At 40.6% G+C, this 16327-nt stretch overlaps 1 protein-coding gene across 2 annotated transcripts in view; it reads left to right on the top strand.

Annotated features, from left to right (window-relative positions):
- Nucleotides 1-16327, top strand: part of LMO7 (LIM domain 7) — a 192490-nt gene that overhangs the window by 95881 nt on the left and 80282 nt on the right. For both annotated transcript variants that reach the window (XM_029936595.1, XM_029936596.1), the window contains one exon: nt 6267-6373. The gene's annotated coding sequence lies outside the window, so the exon portion shown is untranslated. The remainder of the gene's footprint in view (nt 1-6266; nt 6374-16327) is intronic.

Raw genomic sequence — 16327 nt, 5'->3', positions numbered from 1 at the left:
AAGGACATTTACATTTTTAAGCACATTAGAGAAGTCATCTTCAAAAATTTTATATAGGTAAAATTCACATAACAAATGTAGCCATTTCAAGGTGAACAATTTGGTGGCAAATAGTATATTCACCATGTGGTGCAGTCACCAAAATTTCCATCCCTCCCCAGTAAAACCTCTTATCTATTAGGTCACTTCCTATTTCATCACCTCCTTCCCCAGACTCCTCCATCAATAACCAATTTGCATTCTTTCTCTTAAGGGCTTATCTATTCTGGATATTTCATATGAATGCAGTATGTTACATTTGTGTGTTTAAGCTTTTACTTAGCATAATGTTTTGGTGGTCCATCCATGCTGTAAAATGTACCAGTTCTTCATTTTTTTTAAAATGGGTGAATAATATGCCTTTGTGTGAATATATCACAATTTGTTTATCTGTTGATGTTAATGCACATTTTAGCTGTTTCCAACCTTTTGACTATTGTGAATAGTGCTTGTACATGTACTTGTTTGGGAAACTCTTTAATTCTTAAGGGTGTATCCTTTTTTTTTTTTTTTAATCTTTTAAACATTTTTTGAAAGAAGGAATGCAGGTTGGGAGGAGATAGAGAGGGAGACTCCCAAGCAGGTTCCATGCTGAGCACAGAGTCGGACTTGGACCTTGATCCCATGACCCTGGGATCATGATCTGAGATGAAATCAAGTCTCGGATGCCCAGTTGATCGATGCCCAGGGTGCCACTTTAGGGAATATTCTTAGATAAGCCCTTAAGAGAAAGAATGCAAATTGGTTATTGATGGAGGAGTCTGGGGAGTGAAGAGGAGTGGGAGTGAACGGGGGTATGGGATGAAGAGAAAAATGTAAAATGAGAGAGCCTGTATACTGACGGATAGGAACTTGCTAAAATATATTGATTCAACTCTGGGCCCCTGACACTCTCCTCGACTACTCCCATCCCTGGTAAGAGAGCAAAGAAATCTGCTGAAGTGACATGAGTCTGTGTTACTGGATAAGTGCTTTGGGCAGGAAAGTGGGGTGAAAGACTCTGAAAGAGTTCATGTTGCCAAAGACCTGTGTTACCTCTGTGTCAAGTGTTAGAATATTCATGTTGTCCTCAGGTTATCCTTCATGTGACTCTTCAGGATGTATAATGGAGACAGAGAGGAGTTAAGATTCCACAGAGATGTATAATTGTGTTCATGTACTGTAGTCGGCTTCTAATGTGGTCCCAATGCTTCTCCCCTGACACTTCCTTGTACCTACACATTGTACCTAATTAGGTGTTCTGGCTGAGACCTCCTGGTGGTGTGCTAAAGTGCTGCCTGGAGTCCTCTTGCTGATTATAAGTGAAAAGTGGGATAGCAGATAACATGATAAACAAGGAGGGCACAGGAAGTGCTGGTTTTAAAAATTGTCAGCCTCTTTAGTCAGCAAATGATGCTAAAATTGATAAATGGTGGGGCACCTGGGTAGTTCAGTTGGTTGGGCATCTGACTTCGGCTCAGGTCATGATCTCACAGTTTGTGGGTTCAAGCCCCACGTCGTGCTCTGTGCTGACAGCTCAGAGCCTGAAGCCTGCTTCAGATTCTGTGTCTCCCTCTCTCCCTACCCCTCCCCAACTCATGCTCCGTTTCTCTCTGTCTCAGTAATAAATAAACATTAAAAAAAAATTGATAAATGGCTTTCAGGCCAAGATCAAATTCAGTGTACCAGCAGGAAAACAAGGCCTGAAGATGAAGCTGAGGGTGTGGCTGCAAAATCCTTGAAGATCTTGGAAAGATCCAAAGTAGTGCCTCAGAGGTCCACATAAAGGTGATGTCCCTCTGTCATCTCAGCGGACCAAGGTAGAGGAGGGCTTCTTTTGAAGGGATTTGTGGGTGTCACTTTTATCTAATGAAATAGATGGCCAATAGGATTCATAAAAGACTTCTAGTATTGAGGGAATTCTATTTAGAAGCTGTAAACACAGACTGAAAAGGACAGGGGATTACAAATTTAAAAGACCTTTAGTCCCCCAAACTTTTATAGGCAGGCAGCAGACTGAAAAAGCTACATACCTGAAGACACAAGGAAGTAAATGATGATTTTAAGGTGGATTCAAGAGTCTGGAGGATGAAGCAAAAAACCATGATGAATTCACTGGCCTTGAAGACTAATAAAGGACTTACCAATCTATGCCTTGCAGGATTTCAGAGTTCCTGGGGCTTAGTGACCGCTGGGTGCCTTCATTTCGCCACACTTTGAGCTGGAAAAAGACTAGAGGTTATCCTATACCACTGTGTTGGGGGGGGGGGCAGGCAACTTGTCACTTTAGGTCAGTGGCATTCACGTTGAGAGAACTGTATTCCAGGGCTTTCCTTAAGGATCTCCACCTGAGGATCCTTATGTAAAGCCGGTTCTTGTTTCGATGAAATTCTGAACCGTGAGCTCACCTTATATAGGGGTAAACATTTCTAGGGCTTTGGGAAAGGATTAGTGTGTTTTGCACATGGGAAGGACATGAATCATTGGGGCTCGAGAGTGAACTGTGGTACCTGGCCCCCAGTGATCCCGCCTCCTGCTATTTATGTTCTTGTGTTGTCCTCCTTACATTGAATGGAGCAGACCTAGTCCATCAGCAGGATACCGAGGAAATAATGTGCGACTTAACAGCCCATGGGACCCTGCAGCCTCCAGCTTGCTTTCCTTTGGATCATTCACTCTGCCAGGCAGCCTGATGGAGATGTTCGTTTGGTCAAGAACTGAGGCTTCCTGCCAACAGCCGGCCCCAACTTGCCGGCCACTTACAAGTACGCTACCTTGGAAGCAGCTCTTTGAAGCCACAGGAAGGTCTTCAGATGACTGCAGTCTGGCCTGATACCTACCACCTGCTCAGAGACGCCCATGCCAGAACCATCCAGCTTGGGTCACTCCTGAATCCCTGACCTTCAGAAACTGTATCAGTCTGTATTGTTTTAAGCTGCTAAGTTTTGGCCTAACTAGCTGTGTAGCAGTAGATAATTATTAGAGGCACTGCAGTGGCTAATATAAACATGGGAATATTGGTAAATTTTCATGGATTTCTCATCTTGCTTCAGTTGTTAGCAAGTACTGTTCCTGACTCTTCAATCGCTCTCTAATTTACCCTCATCCCTCCTCCTGTCATGATTGTCCTTGTCACTGATTCTAGGCTAAGGGATGGAGAGGCTTTGGGGGAGAGTGTGAAAACCTTGAGTCATCCCGCCTGTCTGTTTATAGTGTCTGCTTTTATTCCTACGCTAGAGGAACACTGAAAGGGGCTATTGCAGATCTTCCAAGATCCTCATTTTGCTTTGTTTTTGTGAAGCCACTTTCTTCAACGTGTGGGAATTGCAGATGTTTAGTGCAGGCTTTTGCCATGAAGTCTTTTCTGCAAGTTGGGCTATGATGCACTTGTGTGAAGGGCTGAGCTGGAGAGGGCTGGGCTTCCCTCCGCTTGCACAGAGATGTGTGCCCTTGGGAATGGGGTAGAGATCCAGAAACTGTTCACTTCACAGAGGAGGAAAAGGCTGATTAATGTTTCTAAAGTCACACAGTTGGCTAGTGGCAGAGCTACTGGGCCCTGTCCTGGCTAACAGTCCACTGAGAAGATGTTTCATGTTCTTCCTTTGTTTTTGCTTTATCTTTGCTAGTTTCCAGGGGAAATGATTCCATTAATGAAGACTAAATGCTTCCTTTGTAATATGTTGAGTGGGGTGTGGCTTCTTGATGTTTCAACAGACATTAAAATTTTATTTTATAATTTTGTATCTTCCCTAAGGCATCTCTCTGCCTAAGTCCTTTGAAATTGCAAAAAATAAATGACCAATGGGCTCAAGTCCAGTAAGTTGGATTTAGGTTACAATTCTGATCTTAATCCAACCTGTTCCTGCTACGTAGGCCATGTGCGGCCTTGTTTGTAAGGTCTGTTTTAAACTTGAGCATTGTTGAGCTAGTTAAGAGAAACTCTGCTTTAAAAAAATTTTTTTAATGTTTATTCATTTTTGAGAGAGAGAGAGAGAGACAGAGCATGGACGGGGGAGGGGCAAGGAGAGAGGGAGACACAGAATTTGAAGCAAGTTCCAGAGTCTGAGCCTTTAACAGAGCCTGATGTGGGCATTAAGCCCACAGACCTTGAGATCATGCCCTGAGCTGAAGTTGGACGCTTAACTAACTGAGTCACCCAGGCACCCCAGAGAAACTCTGCTTTTTAATGTAAAGGCTTTATTTAAAACTAGAATTTAATCATATTCTATTTTTTCCTTCATCTCTAATTAACTATTATCACTTTGATTTTAAGTGGTATCTTTCTAAATAATTGGGTGGGTTTCGAGGTATATGCAGCTTTACTCTTAGCAATCTGTATATATTTGTCAACTGGATGAGTACTATTATGTTTTTAGAAAGCACATGAAGAACTATTTTGGTTGTCAGTGCAATAGGTTTACTTTCAGTTTAACAGTGTCATAATGTTTTATAACATTTTTAATATCAGAACCAAATTGAGTTTGTGGGAAAACTTCTTTTGTGTGTGTGTGTGGTGTGTGTGTGTGTGTGTGTGTGTGTGTGTGTGTGTGTGTGTGTGTGTTTTGGGAAGACTTTTACTGGGTTATTCTTTCTCTTTTGAAATGCACTTTTCTTCCTGTAGGATTTGGAGAACTGAAACTCCAAACCGTTCTTTCTTGTCTGCTTCTCTGAAGGCCAGTTTTAGAACCGTTAATCTGAATCATTGAATAATGAGATAGTATGGGTTTTTAAAATTATGCAAGCTTTTGCTCCTTTTGGAGTTTTGCCAATATGTGGCTTCCCCCATTTGTTTTTTTCCACCAAGTCGGATTGAACGTCTTCCATTGAGCCGTTTAACTTTGGACCTATAAATTCTTCTGATCTTTGACCTCTTACTTAAAATGAGCATGGATTTCAGTTTTCATCTGGGTAGTTCATGCTGCCTGTTACTGATAGAACTCTAGAATGACCCCTCCACACACACACACACACACACACACACACACACACACACACAGATCATTTATTTTGAATGGTCCTCAGTCTCTAGGAGTTGGTGTTGCTTTTCTCTTGCCGTACATTTGCTCACCCTTTCCCTAAATCCCCTCACTCTCTAGGAATCCACCCTGTTGAATTTAGCTTCTTTATCCTTGCCTCTCTGTCTTTCCCTCCCACTTTGCTGGGCCACCCTGCCTTTTCTTGTGGGGCTTGGCTGCTCAGCATGGGAGAAAAGCAATCATCTCTCTCCAAGTGGCAAGTTGTCTTCTCACAGCCAGCTGCTAGGTGAGGTCTCCGGGAGGTCCCCTGACACGACAGATGTGGTGTGAGAGCCCCAGCATGTGTGAGCGGGTGAATGTGCGCTGGCGAGCTAGCTGGCCGTTGTCTCCCTGCCTGAGAGGAGGTAGAGAGTCCCTGCGCGATCTTCACCACCTCGACCTTCTAAAGGAGGAGAGGGCTCACGCGAATTCTGCCACCAAAGTGGTCCATATTTGGGCAGCAGTTTACATGAATGAAAAGCATTGGTTTAAGAAAGAAAGGAGGATTTTAGTTTTTGAAATTAGCCAGGAGGGCAACCTAGATTTCCTTTTTTTTTTTTTTTTTTTTTTTTTTGGTGGCAGTTTCTGAAGCAGGTGCAGGGCGTGCGTGAAAAATGGACCACACCTAAACCATGCGATTTAGCCAATGAGTGTTAGGCTGCTCCTGGGTCCTGTAGTACGGTTTCCCTGTGTGTCGGGAGCCGGCTCAGCAGCCGAAGCCAGATTCCAGGTGTGGTATTCCACAGTCGTTCTGTAATTTGTAATCATAGAAACAGAACGTTCCTCCTCTTATTTCGTCCCTGCCAACAGTTTCTGGGTGGGTGAATGTCAGTAGCTGGAGTTATTTTTAAAGAGGAGAGGTGAGGCTTGTCGTGCAAAGCTGGGAAGAGGGCGTTTGTTTGCAGAGCAGAGCTGACATCGAAGTGTAGATTACTGCTCAGTGGCTGGCACTTGTCCTGTAACAGGTAATGTTTAACGTGCTGGTCACAAAGATCACAGAGCAGCGTGTGCCCAGGCATAAGCTAGTGCTACCGTGTATGCTCTGGAACACTGAGAGCCTATGCGTGCCCATGTAATTTAAAAAAAAAAAGGACCAGTGTGCACTGGTCTTGCTGCCTCCTCTTTTGCTGGCTGTAATTGGACTTTGAAGCTTAGAAGTTCTATCATAAAAACGTGTACCCTTTGTTTGGGAGAGAGATCGGCTAAGCAGTCACTTTCCACTTCTTTTCACAGGATAATATAAACGTTTTTTTGAAAGCCTGTGAACAGATTGGATTGAAAGAAGCCCAGCTCTTCCATCCTGGGGACCTACAGGATTTATCAAACCGAGTCACTGTCAGGTAAGTTTCACTGGCTTGTTACAGATTTTTAAGCTGGGGTTTGTGGCTCAAGTGCAATGAATTTCTGAGATTTTATGATGACTGAAAAATTCTTCCTCTGTCTTCCTCTGTTCTCATTCCAAAACAGATTATTTAAAAAAAAAAAAAAAAGCTGAGGGACTGCGAATCGAAGCTGTCTGTAATTGAGACCATGGCATGTTGTTATTTTAAATCTCTATACCAACTGAGGTGGTAGTTCGTATTTTAAAGCTTGTCCAACATGGCAGTGTTTGGTTGCTAATGGTGAGGATGCCCATTGCACTTATAAAATGAATTTGGAGGTTATATTTGTAAACAGAATTATTTTAATATGGTCTTTATATATTTGGAATTAAGGCTTGCCAACAAAATGCGACTGGGACAGTGGTTAAAGAGACTTTCTTTTGTAATCGGCAAGGCAGCAACGCCTGGCACCAACACGGAATGCTGATGACCTTGTCAACTGGGGAGGATTTCTAAAAATGAACAGTTCTCCGCTATTTTAATAGTGTGGATGAGAAAGTGAAAGTGGGGGCGAAAATGTGCACAGGTGTCTTTGTTGCGTTTTAGAAGGAAAATGGTGTCATGTACGAGTATATGGTTTCTGGAAATCTGGTTTTAAGCTCCTGTGAGGTTTTTTTTTTTTATAAATCTAATTTGCTTCCAGTGAATCAGAATAAACTTATGTTACCAGATAATTGTGACAGAAAAATGATTTAATTTTGTCGTGATGACTACCTCTTTATCATGACTCTTAAACCTAATGAACATTTTTCAAAAGGAGAGAATAAACCCTTTATTCTAGCTGTAGGAATCATAGAAATGAAAAAATTAGTTTCTGCCATTTTTAGACAGAGATTTAGTTTATATGGCTGATATCCCTGTTGTAATAGCTCTAAAAGTTATTTAAAAATTGATAATAAAATCTTAAAAATGGCCAATTTTCCCTAAAGAAAAATAACCCTGTATATAAGTCTCATAGTACACATGGTCTTTTAGCAGTGAAACCTAAAATCCCAGATAGAATTCATCTTTTTGAAGCCTAACAATACATGTTTTTAAATAAACAGTCCATTCTGAACTCCCAGGCTTCTTGTTCTTTTGAACTAGCATTTCTCAACTACACAAGCTTGATAACTGCATAGCAGGGGTCTGTCTGCATTTCTGATTAATTGGAAGATAGTTTAATCCTAAGTTTCATCACCAAAATGGCATGATTACTTCTACAGCATTGTGAGGATATGCTTGATATGCATGAAAAATTACAGCATGGATGAATTTGTTTTATTTTTCCTCGTCGGCATTCCGTCTAGACACCTATCTGATGGGCGAAGAAAGTTTTCACTTTCAAAGTGTTTTACTCTTAATGAACAGCAACAACTCAGGGAAAAACACCCACCCCCGCCACCCCACCCCGGTCATACCGTTTTGAAACCCTGTAGCAGATGTTTGGGTAGGCTACCGATTAGGCAAAACGTGTTTGTTGGCTTCTAATTCCAAGAATGCTCTGAGCAAAACTTGCCCGGAGCCTGTTTTATGAGACATTGGGTCTGCCGTGTTTGGGGGGAAATGTCAGTACCTGGGCACAGGCTTGAGTGAAATTAAATCACTGGAAAACTGAAACTGGGAGGTCACGTAGTTACAGCTGTAGTAGGAAGTATGCAGAACAACTTGTTTCAGTAGAAACCACAAATCCATAGAGGTGTGCCTACGTCGTGCTAGTGAGAATGCCCGAGAGTCTTGGGTCTGCTCAGGAACATTTCCCCTGAGAATTTGTTGGACCAGAGGGCACGGGGCTTGACCCTGGGTCTGCTGCAACAGAAGCACGGAAGCCTCCCAGTTATGAGACTTGAGGAAGCTGGCAAATGGCTTATTTAAAAATGTTGGCCGCAGCTCTTCTGCCCTGAGATTGCATTTTTATGAAAGGAAGCAGGTTTATAGGAAAGCAAATTATTGGTTACTAAATATCCATGCATTCCTTAGGTCTTAGTCTTTGTTCTTATATAATGTGGAGATTTGTGTAGGTCAAATCTTGTCCTTTCGTTATCGTAGATGAAAGGACTTCGTGTTGGTTGGCCTAGTGGTTTTCAAGCGGGGACAGTTTTGTTTCCCCCAGTGGATATCTGGCAAGGTTTAGAGATAGTTTCGTCGATAGCTGGGCTGGGAGTGCTCCTGGCATCTAGTGGGTCAGGAATGCTGCTAAACAGCCTTCCATGAACAGGATGGTCCTCATAACAAAGACTTTTCCAACCCCAAATATCAGTAGTGCTGAGCTTGAGAGACCCGGACATAGACGTAAAATTCCTTACTCATTTCAACACTGCCGGCAAGATAATCATGTGGAAATGAAGGCTACTGACTAACAGACTTTACTTGCTGTGAAAATGTAACTTTTTACTCATTAATAGAATAATGTAATAATTTACATATTTCTGTCGTAGTATATTTGCCCACCTAAAAAGAAAAGCTTATTATAATTTGAGTGTGCAGTGATGTGTCAGTATACTGACATTATTTTGCTCCTCTGTATACATTAAAACTAGCAAAAATGGGGCAAAACACTTGATTATTTTAAGTGCTCTAGCAGAGCTCAGCTGCTAGGACTGCATGGACAGTTGGGAGACCGGCTGCAAATGCGATCTGAGGTCTGTGTTTGCATGACTCATGGAGTGCTAATGGGCAGTCGATGCCCTCCATGTTGGCAAGTGGGAGGTATTTGTTTGGTAGAGGACAGCAGGGGTTAGAACATGGACGTGGATGGCGCACGGAGCCTGGGAGAGTGGTGTGTGGCAGGAAGGAGCAGCAGGAGCAGAGGCCGCCAGTCTCAAGAGCCGTTGATGTTTCAATCATCCAGGCCCTGACTACAAATATTTACATTCCAGCAATTCCAGATTTACAGTTTAATTTGCAATAATGACTTTTCACTGGTCAAACAGAACTAGGTTACTCTTCATAATTCTGTAATTATACATATTAATATGTGATGTAAATTTTCTAACGATTGCTTCTTACAGAGAGCAGCTTGAGTTTTTCCAAGTGTGTTTCAATCACTCATTTATTTTGAGACTGCATGTATTCAGATGTCAGTTGCTATTAAAAATTTTTTTAACATTTATTTATTTTTGGGGTGCCTAAGTGGCTTGTCGATTAAGCATCTGACTTCAGCTCAGGTCATGATCTCAGTTTGTGAGTTTGAGCCCCGCACCAGGTTCTGTGCGGACAGCTCAGAGACTGGAGCCTGCTTTGGATTCTGTGTCTCCCTCTCTGTCTGCCCCTCCTCTGCTCACACTCTGTCTCTCTTTCTTAAAAATAAATAAATGTTTAAAAATGATAAAAAAATATGTGTATTTATTTTTGAGAGAGACTCTCTGGGAGACAGAGGATCCGAAGTGGGCTCTGTGCTGATAGCAGAGAGCCTGATGTGGGGCTCAAACTTACAAATCATGAGATCATTACCTGAGCTGAAGTCAGACACTTAACTGACTGAACCCGCCAGGAGTCCCCCAGTTAATACTTTTTTGATATTCCTTATTTTAATGGATAGGCTCCATCTTGACCACCCCCTCCCCTTTTTTGCCCCAAAAGGATAATAAGCAAGATGGTGAGTTCGTCTCCATGAATGGTAGATTGAGGGTGAACTTACCTTACTTGCGATGTTTACTGAGGTCATGAAATTTAGCTTCTGTAGCAATGAATAATGACAGCATTGTTATTAACCATTTACCAAATACACATACTGAGCTCAGAGCCCCAGTCTGCAGAGAAGGGGCAGCGAGACTCCTGTAGCGCTGTCTTGCACACCTTCTCTCCAAGGTCGGAGCCGAGACAGGCCATGAGCACCATGTCGCAGCACAGCCCACCGGAGAGCTCCGGCAGCAAGCCTCCTGGGCTCTGGTCTGGCGTCTGCTCAGTAAGCTGCACACAACAATTGCTTCTTGTAGAGAGCAACTCAACAGAGTGGTCTGGAGGTTGTCCTGTTTTAGAGGAATCAAAGTTGGCAGAAAGGGAGAGTTGAATATTAAAGGTTTTAATTTTATACATTCAGCAGTTTGACTCAGAAACGAAGTCATATATTTAAACCATTGCTCTAACGAATTATATATTGCAATTCTTAAGCTAAGAACGTGAGCAGATTGTAAGCATGTTTCTTCTTTCTACCCTCTTACCATTCCAGTTCAGTTTTTAGCATTTCCTTAGATGCATTCTGTTCATAATACAGTTACAGGATGGCCATGCTTTTGAACACAGTATTTCAGTCATGCAAAGAAAAAAATATTTTTTCTAATTCAGTCTTATTCTTCCATTTAGGGTATTAATATTTTATGTGTAAATTGTAACTTTAAATGTTTCAGTTTTTTAAAAAATGTCTTATCAAATGGAGGGTGCAGAAATCAATCTTTTTTAACAATGCTAGTTGCCAAAGGAACAGTAGTTAGAAACAAAATTAGTGTTAACATTTTTCCCCGCATGAAAATAAAGGAGGCTCAAAATGATATTTTAAGGATTTAACTGTTCTCTACAGCTTCCAAGAGTGCTTGATTTTACTGCAATACTGTAAAGTCATTTCCCAAGAGTCTCCTTCCCAGATGGCACTCTAAACAGTCTGCCAAATTGGGCTTGGGATATATATGTGTATATGAGTATTTATTTAAGATTTTAATTCATGTAAGTAAAAATATACCTACTCTGAAGTAATTTTTTTTATCATTTGCTGACTTAAACCTGCTTTTACTTGTCTTTTTTTTTCATGTCTTTCAAATGAGTTTCTCAACATCTTAATCTGGGTTTGCTTTTTTTTTTTTTTTTAAATAATGATATCCCAACTTGGACCAGTAACTTGATCACGGTGACTTCCACCTGCCAATTCATGTTACTATTTTAAAATGTTCTCTTTCTCCCAAGCAATTAGAATGAAACAGAAAGGAAGTTTGCACCGCACCCATTTCTATCCCTTCCAGCTATTCTCTGGTGGTAGGTAATTCCTGAAAGGGGGCATTAACTTGTTTGGGTTGCCAAGACTCTGTTTAAGGCCAGCAGCAAAAATATATGGACAATTTTCAAATGTTGCTTAATTGCAAGGTTAGATGATCGAAGAGTGTGCTTAGTCGCAGAGAAAGGTTGTGGAATAGGAGGCGGGTCTGACGTTGGAATGAGCCATAAAATAACTAAAGTTTTATCTAGTATTAGTTTCTCTCCATATCTAGTTGCTGACTAACTTCTTGGCTAGATAAATAAGTTTCTGAGTGCCAACTCTCCATCCTCAGTTTTTCACTCCCTTGAATCCCCAAAGCCATTGGGTCTTGGCTTGTTGGGTGAGACTTTATGCTGTGGACTTGTCTGGCCAGGGTCTTTGTATTCAAAAGGGACCCCATCTAGGCTCTGCCTCAGAGTCTAATTTGACGGCTCATCTCCTTGGCAGCTACCCTGAGTTTGTTTGTGGGAGAATGATAGAGTTTGCTTCCCTTGACCAGCTAGCATTTGTTTTATAACAAGATCCTTCAAAGGGTTAAGCCAAAGAGATATTTGTCAAAGAGATCCTTCTGTCTTTCAAATTATTACCTGTGGGGATGCCTGTGTTGAATTAATCAAACCTTTAACATTTTGTGCACTATAGTATTGATAGCCTTGTCAGTTACTTTTGAAAATGAGAGCTTCACCACTAACTTGAGGTGTTAAGCGTTGCTTTTCTGTGAGTGTCTTGCTATCTTCTGGTATGATTTACCTGATCATGTGTGTGAGGGTGTATGTGTGGGATGTGTGTGTTTTTACATCTTTTCCTGGAGCTAGAGTAGAAAACTGCACTTAACTCAATATGGGGAGCCTTTGGTGTCAGGAGCCACTCACTTGTTTGTCACACACAAGGCATTGATTGGGCAGTTTCTCTGTAGTATCTAAATATCAGGTTCCCAGATGTCACTCTTAACGGGCAAAAAGTATGGAGCCTTGCCTTTAGTGAGGTTCACATTATAATTATGGAAATGTCCTCTTAAGTTTCCAAAGTACATTGTTTTGAGATAAATGCACAGAGTTCTCGGAGTTTATAATAGAGATGAGAAGCCATTTCAACGTTTTAATCAGGAAAACACTTCTAATAGGAGGCGACACTGATTTCTCATCTGGACTTTCAAAGCACTTTTGTTTTCATGTGCATCTAATTTTTCCCTAGGCTTGAGACTATTTGAGGACAGAAGCAATTACATTATTCCCTTACTTTCATTAGTTCCCGACATCTTAAATGTCAAGTGTTTATTTGAAAATTTACTTTTAATTATTTTGACTTCCTAGATTTTTTAAAGCCAGGCTTTAAAGATGGAAACTTATTTTTTCCTCTTTATCAAATTTTTCTCATTTTGTTACCCTCTTTCAAAATTGCAAAACAGTTCTGGCAAAGCAGCCATTGATCCTTTGGTTTCAATTGCTTTTCACTTATCATTCCAGAATAATAATATGGCATATTACAACATAATCTAAAGTTGATACAATTGAAAAGAATGTCTCTACCTCAGAGTATAATACACTAAAATGAGAACTTTAGACCAAGTACCTTTCAAAGTAGTTGGTAGAAGTCTTCATCCTAATGCTAATGTGAAAATGATAACCACTAATATTTAATGGACATGTGAGGGTGTTTTGTGTTTATATGAAGTTTTAGAAAAATTTTAATGTTTTCGTATCATGATCACAAATCACTTCATCTTGTGAAATAAATCTAAATATATGCTTAAGACTTTTTGGTGGGAAAATATGGTGGCTATATAGGTACTGACGTAGCTTATAGAAGTTCAAGGGCAAGAAATAGGAATTTTTAAAAGCTAGGACCAATATTGGAGCTAATTTCTTAGAAGGGGTCCTTAAATTACTTCAAGAAATGTTTCCAGCAAGTTTCTTTCTAAGCCTCATTCCTTCCAAAGCCAGGCTACCTGCCTTGGTACCTTTTACCCTTTCCTAGCATTAAACACCAAAGCCAGTAAGAAAAAAGTCACAAATTACCTTTGACTTTGATATGATAACTTTGACTATGACATGGTAACCATTTGAAGAATATGAGCACATGGAAATTTGAAAATTTCTTAACATTTCATTTGAACTATTTCTACTACACCTTGGGTTCGTTTCCGTCACCTTCCCCCAGGATGGAATGAGAAGCTCAGTCAATGTGCATCAGTTGTCATGGACAGGCCTAAGAGGAGCATCTAAGATGAAGACAGGGATTTAGTGTCTCCTGGCATGGGTTCAGTCCCATCCCATTCAGTCACTTGGTAGCTGAATGGCCTTGAGTTTCCCCCTGTGATAACTTTGCTTCTCTGTGAACAAGGTGGATGTTACTGCCGCTCTCTTGGAATGTAGTAAGTAAGGGCTTTGGGGGGGCTGCCCCTACCTCACATGTCATAATGACTACCGAGTCAGGGATGGAAAGTACGAAGTGTTTGGCATAAACTAGTGCTCGGTAGATGATGTTGACTTATAATTGTGATCGTTTTCATAATTTGTCTTTTCTTTCTTGACCCTCTGAAGATACATGTTCCCTGTGGAAGAACATGAAGGAAAAAAATCTGGCTCCTGGATCTTTGAATTGTGATGGTTAGCTGTAGGCTTTATATATGTGTATATATATATATATATATATATATATATATATTTTTTTTTTTTTAATGAGAATTAAGTCCTTTGAGACTTACCCCTTCGTTCAGTTGGGAGTAGATATTAAAACAGGTGTGTTTCTCTTACATTGATGTCTAGTCAATTTTTTACAATGTATTTTGTTAGCATAGCAAAGCCGGAAACCCCAGAGAACAACAGAGAGCTATGTGCTCTTGTCCTTGTACATGTGGGACCAAAACAATTCTATTACCTTCTTTGAGAACTCAACTTTTTATATCTTTTCTGAATTGTGAATGTTAGTTTGATTTGAATCTTTTAAAACAGTTTTGTTGCCAGATTTTAAAAACAAAAATGTCTGTAAAAAAACAGAATTGGTCTACCATACAGAGCCAAATCTAAACCTTTATTGTTTGATTTTAATCATCCCATTTACCATCCCCCACCCCTCCTGCCATCACTTTTGTGAAAAGTGTGTCATTTTGGTCCCAAGGAGAGGAAGTTATCCTTCGGATGGGCAGGACCAGACACTATTCTCTAAAAGACTTTTGCAGGCCTTATGAGTTTCTTTTGAAAAGGTGTTCATAATCTTTAGGGAAGTCACATGCACACGCCTGTCCTGTTTTCCACCAGACAGAAAATTAGCTGCCACTTTTGGGCATCTCGCCTGTTTTGTCCGTTAAAAGGCTACTATACTAATAGCATAACGTCTTGATTATATTATCTGAAATAGTTGTGGTAGACACCAGAAAAATGACAGCAGTAGGCACTGTGTGGGTGGTCAGAGTCTTGCTGCTTACTTCCAGTTGTGCACAACAGAAAGTCAAGAAAGTAGGAGGCATACTTTTATGTTAATGCTCTTTGATAAAACATAACTTGATTTTTTTAAAGGGCCTTCCTATAAAAAATGTTAAATAGATTGGATAGTATTTATTGGCTGTATTGGTTATTTTTAAGAGTTTAGATTAATGGAGTAGCAATGTTCTAGGGGTAATTGCCCAAGTTTAATTTGTCATGCTGAGTGGCTCTTACAGGTGGAATTGGGTGCTGGTCGATGGAGACCTACTGTTTTAAGTATCCCTCCTGACCTGAGTGTCCCAAATAAACGGTGTGCAGTTTTTCTTAAGAGTGTAGTACTATTGCTTCAGACACCACTGACCAATGAGCCTTTGAAACGTGTTTCAAAAGGGTTACTGGGGGAAAAAAAGGTTACTGAAAAGCATTGACTTTTAAGGAAACAAAGTATATTGACATATAAATTTAAGTAACCCACATTAAGTGTAAAAGCCAGTGTAATAAAATTCCATCCAGAAAACAGACTAAAAACATGCTTAGAACACACTTCAGGTAAACTGGTTTTTTTAAAAAAAATTACTTATTTCCTTTGAAAGAGGAAGCATGAGTAGGGGAAGGGCAGAGAGAGAGGAAGGGGGAGAATCCCAAGGGCTCGAACCTACGAGCTGTGAGATTATGACCTGTGCTGAAGTCAGATGCCTGACTGGCTGAACCACCTGGGCACCCTTAAACCCACAGCTTTTCTCAAGCTTAAAAGGGGGAAAGTGGAGGATCTTGGTGGCCTGGGAGATGCAGCTACTGTGATTAACTGCATTAACTACTATCAATTTAATAAGGATTTTCTCTTTGTGCTTTGAGCAGTTTGGGGGACAAATCTCTAAATAAATATCAAGTATCACTGTCATTACATTTTGCTATTTCATTACATTACAGTAGCACTGACTGGTAGGTTTTTTAAAAATGTTTTTGTTCTGTATCTTTGCTTTTTAGTTGACTGAGAAAAGGAAATAATCTTCAAAAGAATCATTGTATCTGGGTAAACAATTTGGCCAACATGTTACTAGACTATTTTTGGCTTAATACCCAGAAGGAAAAATGTCCACGAGGTATTTATCTCATGCTCTGTTTTGTGTATAATCGTGTGTATTCACCTATAAAATGTGCAATAGAGCATACACACACAATAAGAATATATGTGGGAATTTGTGTGAGGTTTCAAAGACTGAGGCACCAGATCCCGAGGGTCTCCAGATCTTTATTTTGGTGATGAATTCATTTTACGAAGGGGCTTGGTCTCTGGGTTGGAGGAGAAATCACAGTAGCAGGACAATGGCTTATGGGTGTCTGGAGCATGCTGATCTCAGATGATAAAGAATGTCTTTCCTTGTGTTTTCCACTCTCCATTTAATTCTTCTTGCAAGAAAGAGGCAGGAAACCAAATCTCTTTATTAGAGACTGTGACGTCCATAGATGTAAGCCTTGGGCTGCCGGAGCCAGCGAAGGCTGCTCTAGGGAAGCTAGAAGCTGTGCAGTCCTGATGGG

This window comes from Suricata suricatta, chromosome 4 (assembly GCF_006229205.1).
Source record: "Suricata suricatta isolate VVHF042 chromosome 4, meerkat_22Aug2017_6uvM2_HiC, whole genome shotgun sequence".
Classification (NCBI taxonomy): domain Eukaryota; kingdom Metazoa; phylum Chordata; class Mammalia; order Carnivora; family Herpestidae; genus Suricata; species Suricata suricatta.
Note: the sequence above shows the minus strand (reverse complement) of the source record. Positions and strands in the feature narration are given on the sequence as shown.